This window comes from Fringilla coelebs (genome assembly GCF_963513975.1).
Source record: "Fringilla coelebs genome assembly, chromosome: 2".
NCBI lineage: Eukaryota > Metazoa > Chordata > Aves > Passeriformes > Fringillidae > Fringilla > Fringilla coelebs.
The window spans coordinates 68534315-68550891 of NC_140029.1; the positions used below are offsets into that span (position 1 = coordinate 68534315).

Below are 16577 nucleotides of genomic sequence, written 5' to 3' on the forward strand. Positions count from 1 at the left end.
TCGACCAGCCGGGGAGCTGCCGGGGCAGGCTGGGGCTGGGGCAAGCTGCGGCTGGGGCAGGCTGTGCGCGGCTGGACCGGGACAGGCTGGGGCTGGGAAAGGCTGTGCGGGGCTGGGAAAGGCTGTGCCTGCTGGACCGGGACAGGCTGGGATTGGGAAAGGCTGTGCGGGGCTGGGAACGGCTGTGCGTGCTGGACCGGGACAGGCTGGGGCTGGGAAAGGTTGTGCCTGCTGGACCGGTACAGGGTGGAGCTGGCGCTGGGGCAGGCTGTGCGGGGCTGGGGCTGGACCAGGACGGGCTGGGGCTGGGGCAGGCTGTGCGGGGCTGGGGCTGGGGTGCCGGGCTGGGGCAGGCTGTGCGGGGCTGGGGCTGGGGTGCCGGGCTGGAGCAGGCTGTGCGGGGCTGTGGCTGGGGTGCCGGGCTGGGGCAGGCTGTGCGGGGCTGTGGCTGGGGTGCCGGGCTGGAGCAGGCTGTCTGTCCCGCTCCGCAGGCTGTCTGTCCCGCTCCGCAGGCTCGCTTCCACAGGCTGCGCTGGGAGCGATTGGCCCGCGCGGATCATGTGGGAGAGAGCCGGAATCCCGAGCTGTAGTAGGTCTTGGCACTCCTTTTGCGTTTAAAGCGCTCGCTCCTCGCAGCTCCCTGGGGCTTCGAGCCTCCCTGCTCTCCTTGCCCGGGTTCCGATCGGGAGCAGCGCCGCAGGACGGCCGGGGCAGCGGCGATGTTGAAGCAGGTGCCCCGGGCCGCGGGCACCGCCTGTTTCTACCTGAACGCGGTGTCCCCCGAGGGCCAGGAGCTCTTCTGGCGCTGCGATCCGCCCGCACGGCGCCCTCCCTACAGGACCAGCAGGATTCTCGCCCGTCACCAGCTGGTGACGAAAATTCAGCAAGGTGAGTTGCTGGCAGGAGCGCTCCGTAGCCCGGCGTTGGCGCGGGGTCTGCAGGTCTGCTGTTTCGTAAGAGAACAGGTTTTAATGCCTCGTGTTTCAGGCTCGTTTCCTGTCTCTCGTCCAAATTAATCTGGCTAGAGACAGGGTTTGAAATAGTCATTCATACCTCTCTGTTTCCACACATACACACATGCACCGACCACCAGGAGACAAATGCTAGTGCATGATTAGTGATTTAACTAAGTTACCTTTTAATCATAAACTACTGTGGTATCTTAGGTGCTGAACTTCGTCTTGTCTGTCTGAGCAGTTACTGGCACCAGCCCATCTGCTCTGATTGCTGCAGGTCAGACCTGCCCATGGTAACCCACAAAAGAAGAATAGATGGTCATCCAATTAAAACAGAAGCAGAAGTCCAGTGCGACTGGAAGAAGGGAACTGGGACAACATCCTTTGGAAACAAGTGTGTGTAACTGTCAGGACATTAGAAAATCTGTCACATGTCCTTAAAAATAATTGCTGACTTGGCTTTCCACAGCTGCTTAAGCAGTTATCTAAGCGGTCATTACAAATGTATCGATTTGGTTTTTTCTGAATGTCTGTCTATGGCACTCAAGCTAAATGCAGATTGGCCCCAGAACAAATCCTTTGGCCTGTGCACACAATTTAAAATCATCTTCACAATGGCAAAGATAAAAACCATAACCAACTGTACCGATTTTTCTGGGTTAAAAAGCAAATCAATACATAGTTTTGTATTGATCATGGTTTTGTATGGAATAATTTTTTCAAGAGCACTGGTTTCCAAAGTGGATGTGGTCCTACATGCAGAAAAATGTCACATTGAAAAAAAAAATTCTTGAGGATAAAAGCCACTTTCTGGACAGCTTGCAAAAAGGTGTTTGGTTCTGCTGACTAGGGGCAGGCATGGAGATAACATCATTCACTTTCATATCTGGCAAATATCACAGCAATTGGTGTGAGGCTTTGACCAGCAGCAGTCAAATGGAGTGGCTATTTTTGTGTGTTGCTTTCCAGTAAGATTCTTTAGATTTGTGGCTGTCAAACTCTGGCAGAAGTACAGAATATAGTGATGAAATTTTATTGCATTTATAAAGAAAACAATGCATAATTCTTTGGCTAGGTTTAAAAAGATGAAAAAGATAGTTTCTGTGGTAATTAGGAAAATGTAGTTGTTTGCATGGCAGTCTCAGGAACTGGTCGTGTTTGAAGGATACTGGTCCTCACTGCAGCTCTGATTTCAGGAAGGATATTATGTCATTCTGTGTACCCAGTGTATGGCCTGGATTGAATGGAAAAAAAGGGTAATTTATTTCTCTACAAGTTTATTTTAAAATGTTTTGGGTGCAGTGCTAGTACCAATTTAGTGTTCAAACAGCATTAACTGAGGATATGGTGGATTAACACACCTCTTCTACCTGTCATGGTGCTGTGCATTCCCTCTTGTAACCTGTAATCTGTCTGGGACAGCCAGGGCTGCCAAAGTGAGCCAGTGGGGCTGAGACTTTGGAGAAGCTGCATGGTGGGAAGTTTCAAAGTTGTAACTTTTCTTCCTGCAGCTTGTTGCATGGATGGTCAGTCTGTGGTGAATGACCTCTGCTTCTCTTTCACAGCTTTCCAACCTGTTCTGCACAGAGCTGTGGAAATTATGTTTGTATAGTACCTTGATCATGTGATGTATGTTACTGTTCAGTATATGAAATATTTATTTTGGGCCACTAAGAATAAATACATAATTTCTTATTGATGTAAGCTGGGGACAGGATCCGCTGTTGGTCAACTCTCAGTTCATTAGCAGTAAGGAAATGATGGGCTTACAGACTGATGCTGATGTCTGTCTGTAAGCCCATATGTAGACAGGCACACATCTAGTGTAAAACCAAGGCACACATTTTTTCTACTGTGCCCCAAGTAATGACTAATTATTTTGATACAAATAGTTGTATTAGCAATACCAAAAAATCTAAGCCTAGCCAATATGACTCAGTTTGAAACCTCCAGTTTACAATCTGGATGAAAAACCTAGGTCCATCCATCCCTCACAATACTTTCACCAAGTTTTGCTGGGTCAGCATGTCACCCTCTCTGCTTGCTTTGTTCAGACTGTAAGCAGTGTGAGGGTACTGGATCAGTCCCCATCCTTTTCCCAGAGGGTACTGGAAGAGTACTCTAAAATGGGTGGAGTTATAGGCTGTGCTTTTAGAGGTGAATGAGTTTTACCCCATTAACAGATGGGATTCATAACTAGCAGAGTGCCACAGAGAAACTTATCAATAATATATTGAAAAGTAGATTAGGGGATGCAAGATGAGAACCAAAACTTGCATTCAGTCATTCAGTTGAGTAAAGCATGTAAATCATTATTTAGTTGCTTGAATTTGTTTATCTTTGAGTCATACATTTTAAGGCCATTAAGACAAAGTATTTGAGCACAGCTACCCCAATTCTTGGGTTAGCACCTCTCCAATCTAATAATTTGAATTGTAGCATATGTTTAGAAAAAGATCCAGCCTGCATTTTAAGATTGTTGGAATGGTGAACCCTGCCTTGTTAATTACTTTGCTGAAAACAGATTTGCCACACGTTTAAGTGCTAAGCTGCCCTGGGGCTTGTTTGAATACCTGCTCTCTGCTGCTTACCCAGTTATTTTTCACTTGCTGGTTTTCAGACTGGAGGCACCTGAAGTAGGATTGTTATATCAGGGAAATTTTTTCCTCAGTGAAAGGAATGTTTTACAAAATTACAACATATCCAATTTACAATGCATAAAGCAGTCAAAGCTTCCATTCCTGGTCAGTAATGCAGTGTGATACAAAGTGTTGCACATACTGCTAGCTTTTCAGTCATTAGCTGCATGTACTGTTCTAAACTATGCTAATTTACGCTATCATATCGCAGTACAGCTTTTCTTCCTCACTGAAAAACACATTTGCTGAAGACTATTTCCTTTGTATTTTCCTTTGGTGTTAGTTAAAAATAAACTAAATGAGTCATTAGAGGAATTATACTATTTAATAATTTCTAAAAAGAAAATCACCACAAGGGAAATGACAGGAGCCAGACTGTTATTTCAATCAGATCATACTTTGAAAGTCCTAAATATTTAGTTCGTGTACACCACCAACTGCTTCAGGCAGAATTATGAGGTGGCCTGTGAATGTGAGTGGTAATTATCTGTCAGGTATTAAACAGGTAATTTCAAGATGTGATCTTTTTGATGATTCCCTTTCCCCCATAAGGCCATTTGTTTCCACACTGAAGGGGACACATGCCTCAGTGTAAAGGAACAGGGTGTAGCATGCTTGGTCTGAGGCATTTATTCAAACTCTGTATGCAGTAACTGTATGAGAATTCATTAACGATTACTCATGTTTTCTTTAAATAAATAAGGTGGTGACTTTCAAGAATTTATATTACATGAGTCACAAAGTTGTTATTTCTTTTACAGTACATGGCTAAACTCAGAGCAGAACAGAAAATATAAAAAGTAGCTGTAGGTAAAAAGTAGGTAATGAAGAATTAAGGCCATACCCTGAAAACGTTAAATTGGACTGTGCAGTACTGGTAGAGTGTAAGTCAAGGTGAATGAAGCCACATCTGCCCCAGCACAGACAGGCTGGTAAAGAAATGTTCCCTTTCATCTACAGTAAAATTAGATTATTTGCCTGCACATTCAGTAAGACAATAATATGAAGAAACAAATTAAAACAAGACAAATTCCTATTCTCAGTGAGTAAATTCCTGCCCACAGTGTGTAATGTCCTGTAATTTGTCTCAGTTTATGTCCACAGGCAAGAACAGTTGAGGAAAATTGTTTGATGGAGCGATATTAAATCAAACTTTCAACTTTTCAAGGCAAACACTCCATTCAAACACTCAGCAAATGTTTTATAATCTTATGTGTTGCAATTTCAGTTTTGATCTTGTACATCTACTATTACCTTTGGTCACCTGAATTTGTCTGGTTTGAGTGAGTTTTAGAAGTGCAAACAAATGCACTTTTCTGTCTTATAGTCTTCCCTTTGTAATTAGTTCAAGGTGTTTAATTCTTCTGTTTTTCTAAGCATGAGTAGAATTTGTGGAAAGTGTTACAGAGGTGTACAAGTGACTTGGAAAACATTAAGCAATTCAAGTGACTTAAATTTCAACAATTATTGTACCATAAGAGATAATATGCTCTCGTGTTCGAAAGAAGAGGGAAGTCATGTAGGTGAAAATGTTGCAGTCACAGGCTGCATTAAAAAAGCCCACATAAAATTCCTGGTATGCACACAGGTGTGGATTACCGGATGGGAAATGGGATACAATTAAAAAATTAAAGACTGTGAGTTTGGTCAGACATACAAAGAGGACAAAATACCAACCTGAACCATCGCCTTTCTCGTGTTCTGAATGCTGACCTCTTTACCTGCACATGTTTAAACCTCGCTGACTGAACACAGGAAAGTGAAAGATTAACCAACAAGATTCAGCCTTGGTGGTAGTGATACAAACACCCTCACTTAGGTCATCTCTGACCAGTGCAGGAGGTCTACTGTCTCTTGAGCCTGTAAGCTGGGAAGTCAGGGCAACAACACCTTGTAGCCACTTTTGAGCCCCCGGTGCCTCCTCTTGCGGTGCTTCTGTCTATGCTCCAGCCCAGGCACACAGGAGGGGACAGAACTGGGGCTGGGATTGCCCAGGGCACCAGGAGGAACATCCTTAGCTGCAGAGCTGCTTTGCAGACCTCAGCTGGGACATGGTCCACCCCCTTCCGCCCTTAGATATGTGTGGGGCAGGTGTGTGCTCACAGCAGAGGGATCTTTGGGTTGGTTGTTTCAAACACTCTTTAAGGTCCCTTAGAAACTGAGACCCTATCTCACCTGAAATGTCTTCATCATCTTTTCTTCCTTATACACTCTTTCCTCAAGTCCTTAGACCTAGACTTGAAGAAATTAGAGTTCTTCAATTAAATGAAAGGATTTAAAAAAAAACTTTTATTATGTACTTGTACTCTGAAATGGTTGAAGTATTTGTGGGATACTTTAACACAAAAAATGTGAGCATCCTTAGAAGTATTTATAAGCTCAGAGTGCCCTGAGATGTGTTTATATTAAAAACAATATTGGTACATAAGAGTGCAGTCCAGCTAATTAAAGTTTTTAAAAGTTGTTCTTCATAAACAACAGGACATTTTAAAGGGAGAAACCTTCACTGGAGCCACTATCTGGCAAAAAAGTTCAAATATGTAACTAGGAGTGGCCTGTGTGGTACTGGAGATTGGATTCAATAATAGTGGCTATTTCTGGTCTTAAAGCTTCCCAGCCACGAAATGTCAAAGGCACTTCAGCTAACGCATGCAGGTTGGACACCAAAAAGTAAATCTTGGCTCTTCTTATAAGTTAGGAGACTTTTACTCTCAATTTCACTGAAAGCAGGATTTCAGCCAAGGTGAAATCTTAACTTGAGGCTTTGTTATTTTGAAATTGTGAAATGAACAGCTGTAGTTGTGCTATATATCTTCTGCATTGATCATAGAGGAGACTGAATTTCATATTAACCCCATTGTATAAGTAAAGACAGTAATATTAAAAGACATTTAAGCCAATAAATGCAAGATTTATGTTCAATAAATGAATCACTAGAGTAATAATAATCAGAAGGGAAATTAGTTTAAATTTAGAAGGAGTGATAAGTCACTGTGGCATATAAAATGCTATATAACAGAAATAAAATGGAAATGATTCACAATAGTTGATTAATTAAGAGAATATGTATATAGCATTTTTGTTACTCAGTTTCTTATATCTGTATTTATACAGAAATCTCTGAAAATAAAGTGCAGTATTTGTACCATGAGCACTGTAAATGTTAATTTGAAAAAATCTGCAGTTTTAGGTTCCAAACAGATACTATTATTTCTTGGCATTAGATAGTTATGTGCTTTTAATTTTTATTCCTGTGCAAGCTGTGTATGATAGCATCTTAGCCTCACTCATTTTATCTTACTCCTATCATATGATATTCTCAGATGTTTAATTGCACTTAAACAAATATATGAGCTGTTTCATATAGTGCATCACATATATTTGGACTAGTGCCTAAGGGACTGAGCAAACAGGACCCTTGTTACTAGGTTATTAAACAATTGTAGTTGAGTTTGTTACACGTTTTCATAGCTGCTTTTGAGGGTAAAATGATGAAATACATGTCCTGTGAGCTTGATCCAGTATATACGAGTTGCGTCATTTCTTACTTATACTCATTTTATAGATATATAAATGTGAGCAAGTGAGAAAGCCCTCATCTTTGTGCCTTGTAGGGGTGCACTTTTTGCTTAAAAACCTTAGGAGTTTCTCCTTTCAGGGCAAGTTTAATGGATCAGAGAAAAACACCACAATATGGTGGGAGAGAGGAGGGCTTGAGCACCTTGAGCTGGACTATTTAGAAGCTGTTGAAGAGTAGACAGTATGATTCAGAGGGCTTGAGAGTATTATGGCTTGGCTGAAAAGGATGTGTGTGACTCAGTTTGAAAACATCTTGTGGGTTTTCGCCTCTCATTTGTTACAGGACCGAGTTTAATTCTACGGGGAGAAAACAATCACTCCATAGCAGTTCAAAACACATGGGATTTTGACTAACACAGACACAGAGATGAAAAATCCTTGTGATAAGTTAGGTAAACTTGACAAAGTAACTTGGTTTAAAATAATGGGCTGTGCAGTACATCTTAAGTAAATACCATCTGCCAGGCATGGAAACTGCCTGCCTGGAACATACCAGATATTTTGCTTTCCAGTCAAAGCCCTTTGCCAAAGAAGGACTCAGCCCTGCTACTTACTCAGATGAACCTTCCCCTGTGGTAAAGGAGCAAAAAAATACATCCTAATAATGTCAGCTGGTACTGTTTTAATGAGCTAGATGGTACAGGCCTTTGGCAATAGTTGTGCTCTCTTTTAATTGGATTGTGGTTGGAGGAAGGTCTGTTTGTGTGAGCAAAGTTTTCAGGATTTGGAACCAAAATCTCTGTCTATTTATTGTCATCTCTCTCCTTTAGTCCCAATGGCCTAGAGGGTATCTGATTTTTTCCCCCTTAATGTGTCACTAGTGTCTTTCATGGTTTGTTTATTTTATTGATTTTGCCATGCTCGTTTCTAGTCATTCACCACTTGAATGGTTTAGGAATATGGATAAAAGCAGTAAGTTCAAATCAAAATCTCTAATTTAATTCTAGCTTTTATCCTCTTCAGTCACAAACACACACCCACTGGCATCCAGCACCCACCAGACCTGCCATTTTCTGGGAGATTTCTCAGCTTCCTTCCTGCAATCATTTGCAGGAAAATACGGCACCCTTGGCTTTAAGAAAAGGCAACACAGCTTTTCCTGCTGAATGGGCTGGGAAGTGAGGTTGGTGGTACAGCTTTTACTCCTGTGTAACACTTCTCTGCAAAGAACTATTGCTTCTCCAAACCCCTCAGTACATGCTGAACCATGTGGTTTTTCCCTAGATCTCTGACAACACTTCCCCCTTCCTTATTGCATGTATCCTTTGGGCCAATTACTTCAATGTCCATTTATCCACATTATTATCCAGAAACTCCTGCTTGCAGATATTAGGTATTAAAACATCGCCTTCCTGTGTTGGTACAGCAGTAAAATGTCCCTCTGAGTCTGAGTGGGCATATCTGTGCTGTTAAATAAAAGAGATGGGAGGTGAGCTTGAAGCACCCCCTGGGCTGCTGAGCAGATTCTCTGGCTCTGTTTTGGGCTTCTCCAGCTGGCTCAGCTCAGACTAAGCCTCAGAGAGGACTAGTCATAGGTAGTGAGGACATGAGGTGAGTGATGCCACTTGACCAAAAAACAAGAATCAGTCTGTGTTTCATTTAGCAGTGTAATTGTAACCCCTCTTGCTGCTGCCACAGAAGGTGCAAAATGAGGAAAAGCCTTGCTCACAAAGTCTAAAGATCCAGTATTAAAGTTCCTGTAGTATTATCCCCCAAAAGAGGTAATACAATTTTTAATGCTTGAAGTTTCTGATGAAAATATGCAAAAGTAAATGTATCCTGTCATGGAATGCCTTTTCATTCCTGCAAAAATGCAGAAATAAATTCTGTTAAAACGCCAAGTACTTAAGTAATTTTTATTATATCATGCTGTGAAACAGACATTTCATATTAGCTAACCACAATCCCATCCTTCTCCTTTTGAAATCAGCATCCCAAATCTGTGTAAGGTCAGAACTTGCAAAAAGCATTCAAAATAATTAGATCATATTGCTGATCCCAATAACTGCAGCATCATCAAGCGTCCTTCCAAAAGACCCAGGATTTGAAAAGGGACCTAAGACGTAAGATGACTCTAGATTTGAGGAGGAAGCAGTATCTCTGTCAACACTCAGATGGCACAAGGGTGCCATCTTTCACTTGTGTGAAAGGCACAGTCCTTTTCCATCGTTTCAGCTTCAGGAAGCACAGAATGTTTCATTTTCCCTAGTCCCCAACTGATATGGGAGTGGGAGTCTGAACAGGACAAGACTCTCAGAGCCACACAATGTGGCTTTTTCATGATATATTTGGCAGACTTTAATGTTCTGCAGGATGAATCTAAGTTTTGTGTCTTTAATTGCATCTGATGGCGGCAGCTGAATATCTAATCATTTTGTAAGTTCAGAGGTAATGGCTTTCTCTTCCTGCAAACATTTATCTGAAGGGGATAATGTAAAATCCAAAAGTTAGTGCTTGGCACAGAGGGTGAGGCAGTAAGTCCTTAGCTTTACATTTTTTTTCCTTTTTCTTTTCATTTTTACAGCTACATTTATATGTATTTCTGAGGACATTTTAAAACTGCCATCCTGTCAGCTTCACTTCGTTAAAAATGTGGCAGTCTGCCTAGGTCTTATCCAGAGTTAAGAGGAGTTTCTTGTCTCTTAAATTCAGCAATATCTGTCTTAAAAGTTCCTTCCAAATCAACAGACTGAGATATCAGAATACTTTTTCAAAAACTTTATCATTTGAACTGCTGATTCTGCATTAAAACTAAACACCCTTGCCAAAACCTGAGCCATGGCAGCAAAAGCTGCATTTCATACTACTGCCTGAGTGCTGTAGCCTGGATCAAATAATACAGGCACTGATTCACAGCCAGGATTGCTCTATCTTTGTCCAGTGCTTCATGCTGAAAGCTGGAGCTGTCTTCATCGTGGTGATGGCTGATCAGACATGGCATCAGTGGTGCTACCTGGGGAGATGCGTGGCTGCAGTTCACCCCTGAGGCCATCCCTCCCCAGCAGCTCACAGCCCTGACATCCTCCTTGAAGGGCCATGGGTGCCAGCAAGAAGCAAAGGGGTGCCCTTGCACTTGCACATGGGGCAATAGTCAGTTCAGACTAAGAAAGTTCTGTTTACGAGCAGCTTCTGAAGGAAGGAAGAGATTTCCGGTGACATTTTAATTCCCTTTTATGCAGAGCTATTTTTAGACAGTGCTGCTGCCAGTCATATCAAATTCTTTGTGTCTTTTGAATTTTCACTGAACTGCATAATAAGCGTTTCAGCTCCCTGGCTCATAATGGCAGTGTTATTTGCTGAAAGTCTTATTATTTCGAGTGGCCTCTTATCTGAAGATCAATTCATTAGTTCTGGCCTCTGAAGTTTAAAAGGAAACAATTGCAATTGCTAAAGAAAAAATTGAATTACATTTTGTTTCAGTAATACTTATTTTCTCTAATGTTGAGTACTGAAAGTCTATTTTAAGCTGACAAAGCAGATGATCCATACATATTTCAGGGCTGTAATCTGACCTCTGACATCCACAGCTTGTCAAGATGTGTGAGAGAACTGGACTATCACTGAGGGAAATTTAGTTCCTTTTCCATTATTCGGTTTATCTTTTTAGTCAGAGAGTGCAAACCAGCTTCCACCAGTTTCCAGATGCTCATGGAAAGCCACCAGCAATGAGAACTGCAAGGAGAGGTCATTTAGGTTACTCAGCTAAGTAATTATATGTTACTCAGAAGTGTCTCAGACCTTTGAAGTTGCATTGTTCTAGAAAGTTGTGTTTTAGACCATGTCTGTGGAAGACTTTAGTTAAGATAGTTGCTGTATTGCCATTGGACTCTCGTTGGGCATGGGACCTAAAAGTTGTTGTACAAGCAGGAAACAGTTTTCACCTGCCACCAGATCTGATATTATGTGAAAACTGTGGTCTAAAGTCCTGGAAATTCCCCCATCTTGAGTCTTCAGTGAGGATCCGTATAAAGCTGTTGGCATTTTTATGGTTGCTCTACAGAGCCACTGACTCCCACACTGACAAGGCTTTTTACAGCTCCATGGTGCCTGTGAATGTTTCTAAGAACAGAAAGTTTTCCAAAAAAATGTTGAGACCAATAGAGAGAGCTTTTAAAATGCAATCTGAGTATATATAGTACACAGAATTTTAAGGATAAGGACACAAGTAGTTGAGTGAGCAGCTTTTCTTGTTTGGCAAAACATTTCTGTTACCAGAATGCTTTCTTCCTCCTGAGCACCTGAAGCTGACAGCTGAAAATTTTCTGGTTGAAACTATGGCTTGCTTTTTAGAAAACTTATGAAAACCCAAAACTGTAGAATAATTGTCTTAAGTGAATATTCAGTAGACATAGCCACAATCCATTTAAAGCAAATCAAAAAAGTGCCCCTCATTTTTTTAAAGTATTCCTTATTGACTCTGTAGCAGCTGGAAAACTCTAGCAAGTTTTAATTATCTTCAGAAAACAAAAAGCTCCCGCCAACACATGCTGGTTTTTATCAGCAGCTGTTGTATGCTGACACACTCTTTCAGCATATATGAGGCTCAGCTGTCCTAAATAATCATTGTAAAATGTAAAATAGATTTATAGTGATGTTAATTTCTTGTTAGATATTTAACTACTGATGTAATTCATACTGAATTTAGGTCTGCTCCTTTGTTTAAGCGAAAAGAAAATTATTTAAAACCAGGATTAATATTTAAGAGGTGCAAATAGCTTGTACCAGGAGTTTAAAATATTGAACTGTGGTGCATTTTTAACAATCCACTAAAAATAATCGGATTCCCTGTTGTCATGGTTTTAGCATTTGTGTAAAATTTTACTTCTGCCTTTGAGTAACAATTACTGCAACTTATGGCAATGAAAAAGTTACGAATTAATTGCTGATTTCAGCAAAAATCTTTACGTGTCATCCTTTTATTAGCAGAAGTGCAGATCTTTATATCTTTATGGCAGTGGCAGTTGTCAAATCAGATGCTGCAATTCTGTTTACTGCATTATTTAGCAGAATTTGTTGTTTTAATGGCACTAGTGTACTCTTCGGTCTGAGGCACCAATAAATACATGCAACATTTATGCTTCAGAAGTGTTTAGAAAGACACATAGGTATGGTAGTTTTTTTCAATGTATCTTGAGCCTGCATCATCTCTAAAATGGAAAATTTGTGATTAGCTCCGTTTTCCATTACCTTATATTCTCTGTGATCTATTTTAATTTTGCTCTGAAAAAGTACAGAAGATATCGGGCAATCCGTAAAATGTGTTGTTGGCACCAAGGCAATTTTAGACCATTTCTTGCTCACATGAGAGATTGACAGAAATTTGATGGTTTCCATTCTGAGGCTTAACCTGGAGGGAAATGTTACATTCAGCAGACTGGACTCTTGACATTTTAAGAAGTCCTTTAATATGGATTAAAAATATGCATAAGACTCCACATAGTTCTATTTCACTGAAATGACTATTGACTTTTGGACTTGAATTTTCACCCAGTCTGTTTTTAATCAAACTGCAATCTACTGAAATACAGTTCAGGTTCTAGTTTTAAGTAGGACTCAGGTGACATTCACTCAGGCTGTGTCCGTGTGGATACACAATGACTTCACACCGGCTGATAAGGCACAATATTCCTTAGAGACCCAGAGTTCAGATCCCCAGCAGAGAAAGACCTGTGCTGAAACAAAATATCTCTAGTTTGCATAAAAATAACACATGTGGGAGCATCACAGTAGCACCACTAAGTGCAAGAAATAATCCTGGTTGTAGTCTCACGTTCAGAAACTGTGATTTCATGTTTTATGTGTCTGCTTCACTGAAACATCCTAAAACCCTCCAAAATGTCAATGTTCAAGAACTGCCCAGGCAACAAGACTGAGAACTTTACAGAATCACAGAATAATTTAGGTTGGAAGAGACACTGGGAGATCATCCAGTCCAAGTCCTGCTCAGAGCAGAGACAGCTCGATCAGATTGCTTGGGACCTTGTCAGATTTAGTTCTGAGTTCTCCAAGGACTGATATGCAACTTCTACACATGCTCTGGGCAACTTGTGATCCTATTTGACCACCTTCATGGAGAATTTTCTTTTCTTTTATGTCTAATTGGATTTAAAATTCTGCAAGCTTGTTTCTGTTGCCTTTTATCCTACAGTTGTGTCCCTCTAAAAAGACCCTGGCTTCGCTTTCCTGTTAAGTAGATGAAGCCATTAATTAGCTCTCCTAGCCTTTTCTCCTTGAGGTTAACAAACCCAGCTCTGCTGATCTTTCTTTCTATGTCAAGTGCTTCAGCCCTCTGCAGGGCTTGGTGTGATATGCCCATGATATCCTTGTGCTGGGGAACCCCAAAATGAACAGAGTAGCCTGTAGTTTCACAAGTGTAGATAACAAAAAAGCAATCATGTACCTTGATCTGCTGGCTACATTTTTCCTAATGCACTAACCTAGTATGAGGGTGTTATCATTGGCCAAAAGGGCAAATTTATGTTCAATTTGTTACCAACAGAAACCTAAAGGACTTTTCTGTGAGGGCTGTTTTTGTCTAGTTAGCCCCAGCCTGTCTGGTTACAGAGGATTATTCCATCCCAGCTGCAGGATTTATATGGAATGTATGAGGTTCCTGTCAGCCAATTCCTCCAGCCTGTCAAGGTCATTTTGAAGAGCAGCTCTCCAGCATCTCAACCACTCCTCCACAGTTTGGTATCATCCACAAATTTGCTGAGAGTGTACTTTACTCCATCATCCAGGTTGTTATTAAAGACATTAAACAGTATCAGCCCAGTGTCATTGCCTCAGGGATACCAATAGTAACCAACAATCAGCTGGACTTAGTATTGCTGAGTTCAAGCTGTAAGACCAGTGATCCAGTCATCTGTCTCACCATTTGTCATCCCTGTAATCTATGGCTCACTTACCTGGTTTAGCTGTAAGGATGCGGTGGGAGACCAAGTTAAAGACAAGCCTCATTGTCTCCTTCCCTAACTAGTCCCCAACAGCCCATGAGTTATGGTGTGTCTGTGAATGACCCAAGTTCAAGATCTTGCCCTATGACATACACAACAGTAAACCTTTCTCACCTGTAACTTCTGCCAGCTTCAATCTTATATAAATTAATAACTGTACATCAACACAGATAATTGAACCAAGACCCCCAATTTCATTGATCTGTGCCATAAGCACTACGCTGCAAAGTCAGTCTCAGCAGACCTTCCAGTTCTGTAGTATACATACAGGTATAGGATCCATAATTCATTGAGTGAAACTAACCTGTGGTTCTGCAGTCTTTAAAAAGAAAATAGAATGAAAGCAGAGAAAAATAAACTGACTTTGTAGCTTTGTTTATTTGTGATTTGTCTTGGTGAGCTGTTAATGTGTAGTCAATCAAGTCCAATGAGTTGATGCCATTTGATTTAAGTTGTTTTATCCCAGCCTGAGGAGCTGCAGATTAATCTAAGAAAATTTGGAGCAAAGAGATACAGGGTGAGATAAGAGGGGAGCAGCAGGTCTGCTCCACCCTTCCCAGTATCTTTATTTCCAATGTACAGCATTAGGTGAGACCACATCTGCAGAGCAACTGAACAAACCACAATGGAGATCAAATATAAAGCAAATGAGGGGTTAGGAGACAGACAAGGTAGGTAGGTCACTCTTGTCACTAATGCAGGACTTAGAGGAGGCCACCAAAAATATCCAGGGATGCTGAATCAGAAGTTGTTTTTCATCCTGGCTTCTGAGTCTTAGTCTTGCCCCAGGCAACGGATAGCTGTATTTAAACTGCCATTATCTATCCAGGATTACAAATATGACTCAGGTACAGGAGGGCAAGTAAATGCAGGTCTGCTGCAGGGATGTACATGTAAGAAAAATGCATGTACACAGGTTTTTAGTCCTATGAAGACAGAAGAGTTTGGAACTAAAAATAGGCAACTAGTTATTGTTATCTACTTTTTTTATATCCTCCATCCTAAGTCCTATCAGTAGAGAAAGAAAAAAAAATCCCAGAAAAAAACCATATTAAAAAAATTGCTTACTCTTTCTAGGAAACATTTAAAAGACCAAAGACCATCACAGATATCTTTATATGATCAGAGTAACTGGACTGTAGGAAGTAGTTTAGCCAGATAAGTATTTTTATTGGCTTTAATAATAAAGTAAATCACTCATTTAAAAAAAAAAATGCACTTCAGAAATATTGGCTTTAAAATATTTTTACCTTAAGAAGCCTGAAGGACTTTAGATTATCAGGAGTCCACTGTGATTCTGTATCTGGAAAACCTAGAAAACTTTACTAGTCTCTTCTTAATTGGTATGTTTTGTACCAATCAAAAACTGTAGCAAGTTCCCACTGGCTAGCAGAAATAATTAAGTTTACTAATTTTTATAAATGGTGCTTTTGAAGTAAAGCATGACCTTAAAGATGCATATTTTTTTTAATCTCCCTGACCTTCCTCCTCAGAGCATTTGAAACTTTTGAGGTAAGCAGAAGTGACAGGTATTCAGCAGCCTTAGAAAACTCTGGTAGCATCTCTGTAAATTGGAATCTGTAGCTGCTACTGCAATTTGAAGATCAGAAGATGGACACAGCAAAGCTCAGAGATTTTGATGGAGTACAGGTGGCAGCAGAGCAGTGAAAACAGAGTTACAGTTCCAGAGTCCCCAACACCATCTTCAAGTACACTAGATCACACTGCCTTGCCAGAATAGAAAGACACACTAGCACTAAAATACTAGAATACTAATAAATACTAACATTTATTTCATGGGGCCTCTCACCTACAGCTCTTTCCAAAGGAATTGGCAAGGGTACAGGCATGGCAGTAGCAAGATGACAGATGTGGCACCAGTGAGATGCATAACATCTCTGCACATCAGAGAGAAGGTATCAGTCAGGGCCAGTAGCTGGCATGCACCACCCTAGGGGAAATCCTTGACCTTATATAAAAACTACACTACATAACATCTCTTATTACTGAACTGAAATTATCACCTAAATTATCTCCATTGAAGGAAGACCTGAATGAAATTTCTTGTGCTGGCAGCAGTATGGGTTGGAGTCTCAGAGTGAGTGGGGCAATGCCTGGGGCTGGTTTCTGCAGTGTTGGCTGTAACCTCTGTTGGTCTGGAGAAGTGAGCAGCTCCCTGCTCAGCCTCAGCTCTGGGCAGCGTCAGTGGACATGTCATCCAGCTGAAATGCGCATTCTTGTCCAAAGGGCTGGTTTTGGTCCTGGCCACTTCCCTCCTCTGGATCGAGGCTGGTAGAAGTGTGACTACAGGATGACTTGTTCAGATCATTGGCCCAAAAGACTGTGCTTGTATGGTTTTATTACAAGGTTGGTGGTAAGAATGTGTAGTGAGGAATGGGACAGCTCTGTTTAATGCCAATCAGCAGTTTTACTGAATTAAAAGCAAA

The 16577-nt window shown here is 41.1% G+C and overlaps 1 protein-coding gene across 6 annotated transcripts in view; it reads left to right on the plus strand.

The window, feature by feature from the left end:
- The window catches only part of STARD13 (StAR related lipid transfer domain containing 13), a 282866-nt gene that overhangs the window by 168980 nt on the left and 97309 nt on the right, over positions 1-16577 (plus strand). The window contains exon 1 of one of the 6 annotated variants that reach the window (XM_084201230.1): positions 865-888. The exons of the other annotated variants lie outside the window; for them this stretch is intronic. The gene's annotated coding sequence lies outside the window, so the exon portion shown is untranslated. Of the gene's footprint in view, positions 1-864; positions 889-16577 lie in introns of those variants that run through there. 6 annotated transcript variants of the gene reach the window in all.